This window comes from Ceratotherium simum, chromosome 18, assembly GCF_057802395.1.
Source record: "Ceratotherium simum simum isolate JZ-2026a chromosome 18, ASM5780239v1, whole genome shotgun sequence".
In the NCBI taxonomy this organism is placed as follows: Eukaryota; Metazoa; Chordata; class Mammalia; order Perissodactyla; family Rhinocerotidae; genus Ceratotherium; species Ceratotherium simum.
The window spans coordinates 30164797-30178494 of record NC_141917.1 but is presented as its reverse complement, the minus strand read 5'-3'; the positions used below and the strand labels follow the sequence as shown (position 1 = coordinate 30178494).

General features: G+C 45.5%; 1 pseudogene; it reads left to right on the top strand.

Moving 5' to 3' along the window:
* The first annotated feature begins 2015 nt into the window (after window positions 1-2015).
* Window positions 2016-13698, top strand: part of LOC147914603 (uncharacterized) — a 66623-nt pseudogene continuing 54940 nt past the window's right edge.

The following is a 13698-nucleotide window of genomic DNA, read 5'->3' as shown; positions in this document are numbered from 1 at the left end:
AAGTAGCCATGTGGACTGCCATCAAAAATGGATTACTTTCTTCCAGTTTGGATATTTGCTGCTCAGCTCTCCTGGAAGTTTTGGGAAGAAATTTTGGTTTTGTTTTAATGTAATGGTGGAGACAAAGAAAGCTTTCAGAATGTCAACACTGTACATGTCAACTGCTTCCTAATGATTTTTCATTATTCATCAGCATTTGACAATTCATCTTTATCCAATATTATTTGTTAGATAGTATACCCAGATAGGCTGTGCTGAACTCTCATCATGAAACAAGTGTAACTTGTAAAACTGAAAACCCTAATTTGGTTGGGGTATAAATATTAACGATCACTTTTTTTCCAATTGCTGCTCTAACTGTGCTAGGTAGAATCATCCTTTCCCTTCTTTACCTATATCTCAAGGAGATCTCACTGAATGGCCTGTAATAGCTCCAATTTGGTAGGCTAATGCCAACAAAACATTGCAGAGAAAAAAAAATAAATGAACTTTTAAAACTGTAAAGACCATCCTAAGCACCAAGAGATGAGGGATGCTCCACTCCTGCTTCTCACTGATCCTCACTGTGCACAATTCACAAGATTAAGTGCCTAGTTAGGAAACTTTGAGTATTTGACAGAATAAATTGGAGCTATTACAGGCCATTCAGTGAAGCTTCAGTTTGAAAATGTTTGGCTTGCAGATCAATAACTCTTAAGACCTAAACGGCTCTGAAAAAAGTTACAGTCTATGATCTATGAGGGTATTGCGACCTGGGAGGCCTTAATGGACATATAGCATGTTGGGTAATTCTGACTGGGAGGACTTAGCAGGATTCTTGTAGAAGCTCTCCTGGGCCTCTCTGGGCTCCTACAATCCATCGTGTTCAAACGGGTCCCATGTATCTGTGGTGGATATGTGTATAATTAATGTTTTAAAAGACATTAAATGGACGGTTAGCTATTGGTAATATATTTTTATTTTGGAACAGATCTATGCTGGTTTGGTTTAAAACACAAAATTCTTCTCTTTCCAGCTATTGATTCAATAAATACTGATCACCTACTATGTGTAAGGCACTATGTTAGAATATAAACTCTGTCTCTCTGTCTCTGTCTCCCTTTAAATAATACACACATCTACATACATATGTTTATATATATATGAATCTGTATATATACATTATTTATTTATTCATTTATTTTTTTGGTAAGGAAGATTGGCCCTGAGCTAACATCTGTTGCCAATCCTCCTCTTTTTGCTGAGGAAGATTGGCCCTGGGCTAACATCCGTGCCCATCTTCCTCTACTTTATATGTGGGACGCCTGCCACAGCACGGCTTGGTAAGTGGTGCTTATGTCCCCGACCGGGAACCTGGGAACCCTGGGCCACCAAGGCAGAGTGCGAAAACTTAACCACTTAACCCCCAGGCAGGCCCCTGAATCTGTATATATAGAGAACATGCATACAAAATTGGTGGTAGCTACTTAGTACAGTGAATTTACTAAACATGTAGCACACACTGTTTAAGCTGCTCCTATGAGAGTTATTCTGCCTTGTGTAACCTCTTGAATTATTATCGCATGTAGCTATTGAGTTCTTCTTGTTTGGGTTTTGGGTCCGCATCTAGTCTCTGAGCTTTTCTGGGTTGGACTGTATAGCAGAGTCTGCCTTCCCTCCACTCATTACCCCTAGGCGTTAATTAGGAGGGAGCTGCTGCTAAGCATCAAACAAGTGCAGACGTTTAGCTGAGGGAAGGATTATATTTCTCCAAAGGCCATGCCTTTCCCACAAATTTTGAAGGTAATGTGTTGACACTGCAGGACTCGATGGAAAGACGTTAGAGAGAGGTATATACATTATACAAACTTTCGTGTGCCTAGAAATCACCTAGAGATCTTGTTTAAAGAGTAGATTGTGAATCAATAGGCCTGGGGCAGGGCCTGAGATCCTGCATGTTAACAAGCTCCCACGTGATGCCAGGGCTGCTGGTCCACTCTTGCTGGACCACACTTGGCCGGAGCAAGGTTGTAGTAATGGCCGCATCAGAGGTCAGACCCTTATAACACTAAATAAACGGGAGTCAGAGCGCTCCCCCACCGCCACCCCAAGCTAGCCCGCCTAGGGTCGCGCGTGGCTGGGCTCTGAGTGCTGTTCGCAGGACCCGCGAGGCCCCGGCTCCTCTCCCTTCACTCATTGCCCCTGCCCCGGGCGTCAGGGCCAGAGTCGGAGCGCAGCCGCCAGGGGAGCGCCGCCGCCAGCCGCCAGCGCGACTCACGTGGGACATCTCCAACCGCTCCCCCTGGAGTCCCGGCGGACCGGTTTTACCTGTCCTCGTCCGGAGGAGGCTGCCGGCCAACTCCAGACAATCGAGGAGGCAGGCATCTTCCTCATCCTCCCTCCCCCTCTTCTAGTCACGTCATTTTTCTACCTGACACTCCCGAACCCGCAGACAGCAAGGACCCAGCACAGCAGCTGGTCGAGCACCGTCTCCAGCGACGTGTGTGAAACTGTTCAACCCAAAACACAAACACCAGCCACTGACATGTTTTAAGAAACGCCACAGTTGGATGACTGCGAAACCGAAACAGACCAAATGGGGAGGCAAGAAGGGAAAGCAATTGGCCCAGTTCGGTTGGAGAAGCGGCTCGTGTTACACTCCCTTTGCCAGTTAGCGTCGTGGGCGTTTGTTGCTGTGTTAATTACAGTTCTTCCCGGAGTCGGAGGCGAGAACAGCCCTTGTGGAACGATTTCAAGTGGAACGTTCCACCAGGAGAAAAACAACTGCCTTCCTCCCCAGCTGGGGAGGGATTCCCAGCAGGCAGCTCTCGGGCAGTAGTCGGCGAGGCTGCCCCACCGAGCGCGCCCTGTGCGCCGCGCAACCCGGCGAGGCTCCCCTCGGGCTTCTGGGCGCAGCTCAGGAAGGGAGACTCACTGCACTCAAGGCCGGTGCCGGGGCGGAGAGGAGGACGAAGGGCAGACCTGTTGGCTTCCCCTGAGAGCACGGCTGCGGCGGGAGGGAGGGCGTACTTTTAAATTTTCCTGGTTTTCTCTGGCGTTCCTGGGAGCTCCCGGAGTGGAGGTGGGGCGCGGGAAACCGCCTGTTTGTCTTTAGATGGGCAGGATGAGGTTGGGCGCGGGTAGGGGACAAAAGTGAGATAGTGCAGCAGAGTGGAAAGTACACGGCCTTACAGACAAAATGACCTGGCACCAAATCCTGTCTCTGCCCCTCATTCAAGTTATGTGACCTTGGGCAAGTTGATGCTTTTCTGAGCTGCGGTGTTCTCATACTTACCTCACCAGGTCGTGAAGCGCTAACACACTTAAGTGGTATTGACTATACTCCAAGACTATTCTGAACATTCAATCTTCACAACAACCTGGTAAAGAAGTACTTTTTAAGTTACCATTTCACAGATGGGAATACTGAGTCCTAGAGATGTTAAGGAATGTGCCACAGCTGGGGAACTGTAGGGCTAGGATTGGAAACAAGGTGGTCTAGCTGCAAAGTCCATGCTCTAACATGGTGCTAAACTGCATGTTAAATGATAATGTGTATGTAGAGTCTTGGAAAATAGCGAGTGGTAGCTATTATTGTTTCGGTTACTCTAGGCACATAAACGTCAAACTGATCCTAGCTGAGATGTACTAGACTGATTCGCAGGGGAAGTGGCAGAGAGGGGGAGGGTCCAGCTGGTTACAGGAAATCCATCAAACGGGATGGGGAATAGGAATGTGAGTCTCGGCTCCAACACCATCAAGGTGTCCACGCCACCACCTTGCCGGGTGTGTCCACAGCCTAGACATGGTTCAAGACTTTAGAAAACCTATTAGGTGAAGCCACAGGGTCAGGATGGCTCGGCGAAAAGGGGTGTGAGTCTGTGAGTCTACACTAAAGTCTCCCTCACCTACCGGCTGCATATCACTTACTTAAAACAGTGCAAAAACTACCAAACTGTTGGTTTTCCTGCCATTTCGAAAAATACATTTTCCTACACTGCTATTTGGGCCTCTTAAGAGTAAAATTCTTGGAATTGACTCAAAAACTGCAATCCAAAAGCCATGGTGTGCACTCGAAACTGCCATTTATGCACACTTAAGGGCTGGCATAGACGCCTGAGATAATATATGGGAACTGCTTCCGAATAAAAGCAGTAGGTAATGATATTTTAAAAGGATACCGTACATGTTTTGATCGTAATAATAATCTTCCTGAGAGAGTTCTGTCACCTACACGTGGCTTTCAGTCAGTTTCATGTCCTCGGTAAGGCCATTTTCAGAATAGGGCACGGACAGGGTGGGAAAGGGTCATTCCAGGAAACAGGTGATGCTGGGAGTGGTACAATTTCTGCCTATGAAGAATTGTGGAGGTGGAAAGCAGATATTCGGGTTCTGTAGAGAGTAGCCTATTTACCTTTCCCCTGGGCATTGCCCATTCATCAGGACAAGTTAGGGCCAGCTGGGAATCTACACAGCCTGAATTAGTGTCTTATTGCTGCTGTGACAAATTACTACAAATTTGGTGGCTTAAAACAACCAAATTCATCATTTAACTGTTCTGTAGGTTAGAAATCTGACACAAGTCCCTGTGTGAAAATCAAAGTGTCAGCAGGATTTGTATCCCTAGGACACTCTAGGGGAGAATCTGTTTCCTTGCCTTTTCTAGCTTCTAGAGACTGCCAGTATTCCTTGGCTTATGGCCCATTCATCCACCTTCAAAGCTGGCAATGGCGGGTCAAACTCTTCTTACCTTGCATCACTCCTGACTCTCTCTTCTGCTTCCCTCTTCCTTCCACTTTTAAGGACCCTTATGATTACATTGGGCCCACCCAGATAATCCAGGACAATCTCCCTCTTTAAAGGTCCTCTGATTAGCAACCTAATTCCATTTTCACCCTTAATTCCCCTTTGCCATATAATATAACATATTCACAGGCTCTGAGGATCAAGACATGGACATCTCTGGGAGCCATTATTCTGCTTGTTACACAACCCAATTGCTTTGATGGCAGGCATGGCCTTAATTAATTCATAAGCATATGCTCAACGCTTACTCTGTGGAAAGTACTATTAGCAGGGACTTCTGAGTCACACAGACCTGTGTTAGAGTCCTAGCTCTGCCACTTACTAGTTATGCTACTTTGGACCAGTTACTTAAACTTTCTAACCCTCAGTCTCTTCATCTGTAAAATAGGGATAATAATAGTACTTACCTTATTGGATTGTTGTTTGAATTAAATGAGACAATGCTAGAAAACACGTAGCACAGTGCCTGGCATGTGGTAAACACTCAGTGAATGTTTTTGGTTATTATTATGTGTCACGGGGATTGCAAAGAAGTATAATGCATAGTATCTGCAGCTGTAGTTGTGGGGTAAGACAACAGACAGAAATAGATAGTGAAAGATATCATACTTAGGTGCTAAATGGGGTACTACAGACAGTAAGTGCTGTTGAGTGAAGTAAGATAAGATATTTTCAGTAACCAGGAAAGGTAGGAATGGAGGAGGCAAGACTGATGCTGGAACTAGAAGAAAGGTCGGATTTAGACGGGTAGGAGGAAATGTTGGGCACATGAGCATATACCTGGCATATTACAAGGTGACAGTAAATAAGATGATTTACTTATCTTACAGAATGGAGGGGTTTTGTTCATACATTCATTAATTTCCAGTTTTTTCCAGAATGTTTAGGGGAGGAGTGGACTATCAGACTTAAATGGGCTGGACTTAGGAAGGCCTCGAATGCTAGGTTGTATAGTTAATATTTTTCCTGGTAGCAGGGAGCCATGGAAAGTTTTAGAGCAGAGGTAGACTCATGGTAAAAGCCGTGTTTAGAAAGATTAATCTGAAAGTATTATGTGTAGATGGATTGGTAGAAGGAGAGCCTGGAGGTAGGGAGACCTGTTGGGAGATGTTTTCAGTGGTCCAGATAATAGTGGCTGGAGGAGATGTGATAGTAATTGGCCTCAAGAAAAGGAATAGATGCAAGAGACAAAACAAAGCAAGAGCAAAGGGCCTTGGTGATATAGATGGGAAGGATCAAAAATTCCTGGAAGTTTGGTAATGGCAATAATAGAAATCGGGAATGAGTTCAATTTGTTTTCCTGTGTTTGTTTAAGATGTTGGCAGGTCATCCAGGTGGCACATGTCCAGTAGGCCTTTGGCAATGTGGAACTGGAACATGAGAGAGAGGTCATAGCTGGACAATTAGGTTTGGAAGTCATCAGCAGAGAGGTGGTGGCTGAAATTCTTCACTCCTGCCCCCCAGCCTTTCATGATCAAACCCATTTCAGTGCCCACACTGGTTGATTCCTAGCCTCATCCCTCTTTTCCTCATTCCATGTTTCCCTTTTCACTCCTTGTTATGGGCTGAATTGCATCTCCCCAAAATTCATATGTTGAAGTCCTATCCCCCAGTACCTCAGAAAGTGACTGTATTTGGAGGTAGGGTCTTTATAGAGGTTATTAAGGTTAAATGAGGTCAGTGGGGTGAGCCCTACTCCCATATGACTGGTGTCCTTATAAGAAGAGGAGATTAGGACAAAGACACACACAGAGGGAAGACAACATGAGGGAGAAGATGGGCATCTACAGGTCAAAGAGAGAGGCCTTAGAAGAAACCCTGCAGACACCTTGATCTCGGACTTCTAGCCTCCAGAACAGTGAGAAAATAAAGTTCTGTTGTTTAAGCCACCCAGTCTGTGGTATCCTGTTATGGCAGCACTAGCAAGCTAATATAGTCCTCCAGGGACCAGTGCCTTATACCACTACTCCATCTGAGCTGAGGGCACTCTATGCTGACAACATCTCCCCCTGCTTACATTTTACCAGGTCTGTGTCCCGGCCCCTCATTATCTGGATGTGTTGTGGGTGGCATTTAGTAGTCATGAGAAATGTTGTGCCTTGTGAACTGAAAATGAGGTTATTCTTCCCTGATAACAGTGCTCTGTGTCTCAGGAGACTCCCTATGGTGGGGACTCTGGTGTCCAGACCAGGGCTTGTGGGAGAGGCGCTTGGTCAAAGACGCCTTTCTGAGCACCCAGCTCACAGCTGTTCGAGGACTGTTCTGCCACCTGTTCCTAAGGCTGTCTCTGGCAATGGATTCCTCCATGTGCCTTCCTCTGAAAGCATGCTCAGAACAGAAATAAATGTGTCCTTCCTCATTAGTAAGACAGAAAAATGAGATTTTACTGCACTTACAATTCATATATTTTTTTAAAATTTAGTAATGATTCTGAATCTCAGTTGGGCTCTGTTTTTCAAAATAAAAAATAAAGTGCCATGAGGGTTGAAGACCAAGTCAGGGCTTAAAGTAGCCCTCAGAGGAAACAGGGTGATATATTCGCACAACCACCTACAGAGAGCTTATCTATGAAAGGGTAGAATGGCTAGTGTTCAGAAAGCTCCTGTTAGCTTGACTGGACAGATTCCAAGTCCTGTCTTGTAGGCTTCTGTGACAGTGAAATATTCAGACCAGGACCGTGTCCTTGGTGACTTCTGCGTTCATTAGAGCTGGGCTTTATGATGGATTGAGGCCTTTGTTATGAGGAAGATGCTGATGAACTGTTCTCCATCTTCACAGAGGACAGAATGAGAGCCAGTGGGCTGAAGGTATAGCCAACAGAATCATGTCAGAAACAGGGAGCCTGCTTCTAAGGCCATTTTAAGGTCTGCCGAGGTTGTGCTCTAGCTCCCTCCTCTGGGATCCCACGGTACTACCCTGAATTTTCCCCAGTTGTTCCATCTGCTACATTGTGGCATTATTTGTTTATGTGCTGGTTCCTGCCAATAGACTGCCAACTGCCAAAGGGCATGGCTCATGTCTCATCTATCTATGTTCCTCTGTCTCAGCCTCTAGCTGGCACTGGGTGAGCCTTCAGTGGATGGTGACTGACTGACTCTGTTATTTGAAAACTTTAGTGTCCTGGAGACTGTACATGTGTGTGTGTGAGTGTGTGTGTGAGTGTGAGAGAGAGAGAGACAGAGAGACAGAGAGACAGAGAAGGATGGAGAGAGAGAGAGAGGGTGAGAGATGGAGAGAGAGAAACAGCGAGACAGAGAGAGCGAGTGAGAGAGAGGGAGGGGGAGAGATGGAGAGAGAGACAGAGGGAGAGAGACGGAGAGAGGGAGAGACAGAGAAAGAGAGGGAGAGGGAGAGAGACAGAGGAGGGGAGGAGGGGAGAGAGAGACAAAGAGAGGACAGGAGAAAGAGACAGGGAGAGAGAGAGAAGGGGAGGGAGAGAGAGACCAAGAGAGAGGCGGGGGCTGGGGGGGTGGGGGAGAGTGTGTAGGTGAAGAAGACCATTAATAAATGACTCTTATGACTTGGATGATTTTGGTACTTTGGATATCAAATAAGTGCGTGAACAGTGTAGTCGAATATCTACTGCATGTGGATGTTTAAGACGTAATTATTGGCTGACTGACTAACAGAGGGTTGGGGAACACAGGCATTTGCTAGAGGGAGAGGTGTGTAGCTTCCTCTCCAGAGATTTTGAGGGCAAGTGATAGTGCTATTTCTGAGATGAGGTGTGAGCAACCTGCTGAATGCAGATTTTCCCTAGATTTAAACGGCGATTGGAACCACGGATCTGTATACTGGATGGTTGGTGTAGCTGCCACTTATTGACTCCGACCACGTGTCAGGTGCTTTGTACATGTTATTTCATTTAATTCTCGCATACTTCTTGAGATGAATATTGTTTCCCCCCATTTTACAGATGGGGAAACAGAGGTTTAGAGAGGTTTGTTTATTCATTAAGCCAACCATATTTATTCATGCTATGTGCTGGACGCTGTGCTGGGCTCTAGGGATGCAACAATGACAAGACTCAGTCCGGGCCGGCCCCATGGCTTGGCAGTTGGGTGTGCGCGCTCCGCTACTGGCGGTCCGGGTTCGGATCCTGGGCGCGCACCGAGGCACCGCTTCTCCGGCCATGCTGAGGCCATGTCCCACATACAGCAACTAGAAGGATGTGCAACTATGACATATAACTATCTACTGGGGCTTTGGGGAAAAAAAGAAAAAAGACTCAGCCCTTGCTCTCATGGAATTTATGATCTAGCAGGAAAGAGGAACACAAAAGAGATGAGAGAGATGGTTGAACAGGTGCTGTTGAAGTTTATAGCAGGAGGGCGCCCATTTAAAGCTCACAGTATGATGAGATGCTGAGGAGCAAACAGCCTGTATCTACTTGCACTGCTTGGTTATAAGTGCTCCATGAGAGTAAGCACTAGGTGCTATGGGAGCACACAGGAGGCAGTCAGGGAGGCTTCTTGGAAGAAGTGACATCCAGCTGAGACCTGAAAGGTGAGTAGGAGTTGGCTAGGTTAAAAGAAAGGGAGAGGGAGGGAAAATGTTTCTAGGGAACAGAATATGCAAAAGCCCAGAGATGAGAACAAGCAGGACCCTTGAAAGTTAATTCTGGCTGGAATATAGATTTTGAGTGAGAAATGAGGTTGGAGAGGTAAGCAGGGCCCAGATCCTAAGGATTGTCATAAAAAGGTTGGACTTGGGGCAGGCCCCGTGGTGTAGCGGTTACGTGTGCACGCTCCGCTGCTCGCGGCCTGGGTTTGGATCCCAGGCGCGCACCGATGTACCGCTTGTCAGGCCGTGCTGTGGCGGTGTCCCATATAAAGTGGAGGAAGATGGGCACGGATGTTAGCCCAGGGCCAGTCTTCCTCAGCAGAAAGAGGAGTATTGGCATGGATGTTAGCTCAGGGCTGATCTTCCTCACAAAAAAAAAAAAAAAAGGTTGGACTTGATCTCAAGGCAATTAGGCAGAGGATGAAGGTAGCAGTGGCCTAAACAAAGTAGAAGCAGATTAGGTGACTTGTCCAAGGTCTCATGACCAGAAAATACACTGGGATTGGAACTGAGGTTCAGTCTAACTCTAAAGCTTATCCTATGGCCACTGGCCCACACGGCCAGGAGACATGCTATAACCGGAGAAGAAAAGGTGGAGACTCACTTGTGTTTTCCTGCCAATCTCCACAGCCCGAATCAGCCCCCGTGGGCTTTCCATTTTCTATTTCCCTGGGCCTGCAGCAGCCCCAGAAGAGGGTGTGTCTCAGTCTGGGGACTGAGTTGGGGGATGCTGGCACCAAGGAGCAGTTCTATGACAGCACTCCTGCCTCCTGACTGCTTTCTGCCCCTTTTCCTGGGGTTGACATTTCCATCCACTCCACATCTGTGCAAGAGACAACCTGGCTGCCTCCAGGTGGTAGGGAAGCTGCTGGCTCCAACTGCATCTGGCAGCCTTTTACTGCCTCCCTAAAACATGAGAAGAAGAAGAACCCGGTTCCCACCTTGTGAGAGGAGCAGGTGTTGGGTGGGGAGGAGACGCTCCTGTTCTCTTCACTGCCATTTGTGTTCTCGCTGGGTGGATTCACCATGTACCTGCTGTGTGTTGTTTTGCATTGTTCTCCTGTACACCTCCTCACCAGAGGGCTGCCATCATGCCGATGTTTACCTACATCTATACGCCATTATTTCATATTTTGGAACCCCAAAATGTTAAAACACTTCCATGGTAAACAAAATGTTTTCAAGAATTGCTCAATAGAATTTGGAAAAATAAGCTTGTTCTCTTCATCTTTATATTTTCAGCTGGATCATTGTCTTTCTTCATTTTTTTCTTTTAGTATAGTGTAGTGGGGAAGGGTGCAGTCTCTCCCAAACTATCTGAGTTCAAATCCTGACTCTGACACTTTCTAGCTGGGTCACCTTGTGAAAATTACTTAACATTTCTGTGCTACCGTTTCTTTATCTATAAGAAAGAGATAATAATAGTATCTGTCTCCTAGTGTTATTATGAGAATTAACTGAGTTAATTAGAATGACATGTGGCACATTGTAGGTACTTCATGAATGTCAAGCTACCATTATTATTCATGATTTAGCTTGCATATGTATATATAATTTTTTGGTGAGGAATATCAGCCCCGAGCTAACATCCATTGCCAATCCTCCTCTTTTTGCTGAGGAAGACTGGCCCTGGGCTAACATCTGAGCCCATCTTCCTCTACTTTATATGGCACACGCCACAGCGTGGCTTGACAAGCGATGCGTTGGTCTGCGCCCAGGATCTGAACCTGTGAACCCCGGGTTGCGGAAGTGGAGCGTGCATACTTACCCGCTGCGCCACCCGGCTGGCCCCCTTGCATATTTTATTTATTTATTTTTTAGATTCTAGTCCTCAGCTCCAAATATGCTTTTAGGAAAGGCCTTGGAGAGATAAGTTGTGCTGACCTTCACCCCGAGCCCCCTTTCCATGCAAAGTCCATCACCACACAAGGAGACGACTATGGGACGAGGCTTTCCTGAGGATCATAGGAGGGGGTACAACTCTGCTTTGCTCAAGTTTCTGAGAGGGTTCAGAAGCATTTGCAAAGGGCGAAATAACATCCTATATGTTAATGTATGTCAGAGCAATCATCCCCAGCAACCTTTTGGTGCAGCATATAGCACACAGCCCAGTGACAAATTGCAGGACCACAAATGAGTTTTTTAAAATGTAGATAATGAACATCATATGAGTAAAATTCCAATTTTTTCCAAGTCCCAGAGGAATGTACCTTTAGTGAGTGCCTCTATCATTTTGTGGCTGGTTTTCTCTTAGAACCAGGTGAACTCCTATATTTTGAACTAAGTTTTTGTTACCAGTCAGTTAATTCTTTATCTCTGAGAATGTAAGTGAGTTTTACTTTCTTCTGAAACAGCTTTAACCAGAAGATGCATGCATAAGTGGAAGAAGAAGCCTGCCCTTAGATTCTTCTAGACAGAGGCTGTGATAAGCAAGTTCTTGACAGTCTGCACTGCCTGGGAATGTGCAGGTGACTACAGAGACAGCCGTGGAGGGACAAGAACGGGCATATGGTCCTCATTGGCACAGCATACCAAAGTAATTAAAAATGTCTTAAAATGCAGAAACCCCCCAAACTGTAAAGTATATCATGGTAGATGTCAAATTAGCATTTTCTGCCTCTTTTTAACAATGCCGTAATCTCATTAATCTACAGAAGGAACCAAATGCATGGACTCCAACCAGTTGGCTGGACATATGTTGCATATTGGACTGGCCATTTGCTGGATCCGATTAAAATGGAGAAATTGCATTTTATTTTGGGCACTGAACCCAAATCTGGGCCTGCTTATTACTTTTTGAGCTCTCTTTTAAAGTGATAGGTTTGTAAGTGCCAAAAATTCAGTACCGACTTGAGTGAAAAAAAGAAAAAAGCCTAGAAAGAAACTCCACAGAGGAAAGCGACAAGGATTGGGAATGGAGACATTAAGGCTGGCTTCAGATCTTTGGGATATATTAAATAGAAGCGTTCACAATATTACATATTAGAACTGTCAGATTCAGAGGATCTTGCTCACTTATGGGTGAGGTGACTCCGTTGATTAAAATATTTTATTTATTTTGCATGATATCATATACTATTAACCTTTCAGCACAATGCTTTTTTTAAAAAAATTCTTTGTTAACAAGTATGAAAATTTACAAAAACTTCTAAATATTTTTGAAAGCAAAACAAATGTATATTGTTTGACTGCATGGATATACCCACTGTCTCAGTCAGTTCATGTTGCTATAACAGAATACTATAGGCTGAGTGGCTTAAACAACAGAAATTTATTTCTCACAGTTCGGGAGGCTGGAAGTCCAAGATCAAGGTGCCAGCTGATTTGGTGTCTGGTGAGGATTCTCTTCCTGATCTGCCTTCTCACTGTGTCCTCACATGGCCAAGAGAGAGATCATCTCTCTTGTAGTGTCTCTTCTTATAAGGGCACTAATCCCATTCATGAAGTCTTCACTCTCATGATCTAATCACCTCACAAAGGTCCCACCTGCAAGTACCATCACTTTGGGGACTAGGGCTTCAACATATGGATTTTAAGGGGGACACATTCAGTCCATAGTGCCCAGTAATATTTCCAGAGTATTTGGTATATGCTAAGCACATTGTACTAAGCATCGTAAGAATACAAATTTGCATGTGACACCACAGGTATTTGTGGTTGGTTTAAGTCACAACTGGCTCTCCTACTGGGCAAGTATGGCATCTTCAGAAAAGTGCAAAGTGCAATAGGGATTCAGAAGAGGGTGAAGTGTGTGTTTGTTGGGAGGGGTGTCTGGGTTTGGAGTCAGAAAAACCTTCGTGGAGGAGGTAGCATTTGAAAAGATGGGGGTAGAATTCTGACAGGCAGAGATGGGGGCAGGAAGGTGATTTGAAGTCTCAGGAGTAAAGAGTGGAAGGTAGGAAATCACAGGAAGATGTGTAAAGGGGAACACTGGAGGATGAGTTTGGAAAGGCAGATGTTGGGGATCATCTGGTAGAGAGGACTCAATGGCAGATCAAAGAGTGTGTGGGGCAATGGGGGGCTACTGAGGGTTTTTGAGCAGAGGAATGAAAACCTGGACCCGTTCTTTAGGATGAATAATATGGCAGTGTGAGATGTGTGGGATAGATTGGCGAGAACATCAGTTAGGAGATGATGAAGGCAGATTGGGTGAGAGAGGATGAAGTCCTTATCTGAGGAAGGGCAGTGAAAACCAAGGGGACATATAAGCCAGAGTTACTGTGGAAACAGAATCCACAGGGCACGGATGCTGAGTGGCTGCTGGGTGATGAAACAGGATCATAGGACTTCAAAATTTTCATTTTAAACAATAATAACCATTATGCATTTGTAGGCAGGCCAGTTATGATA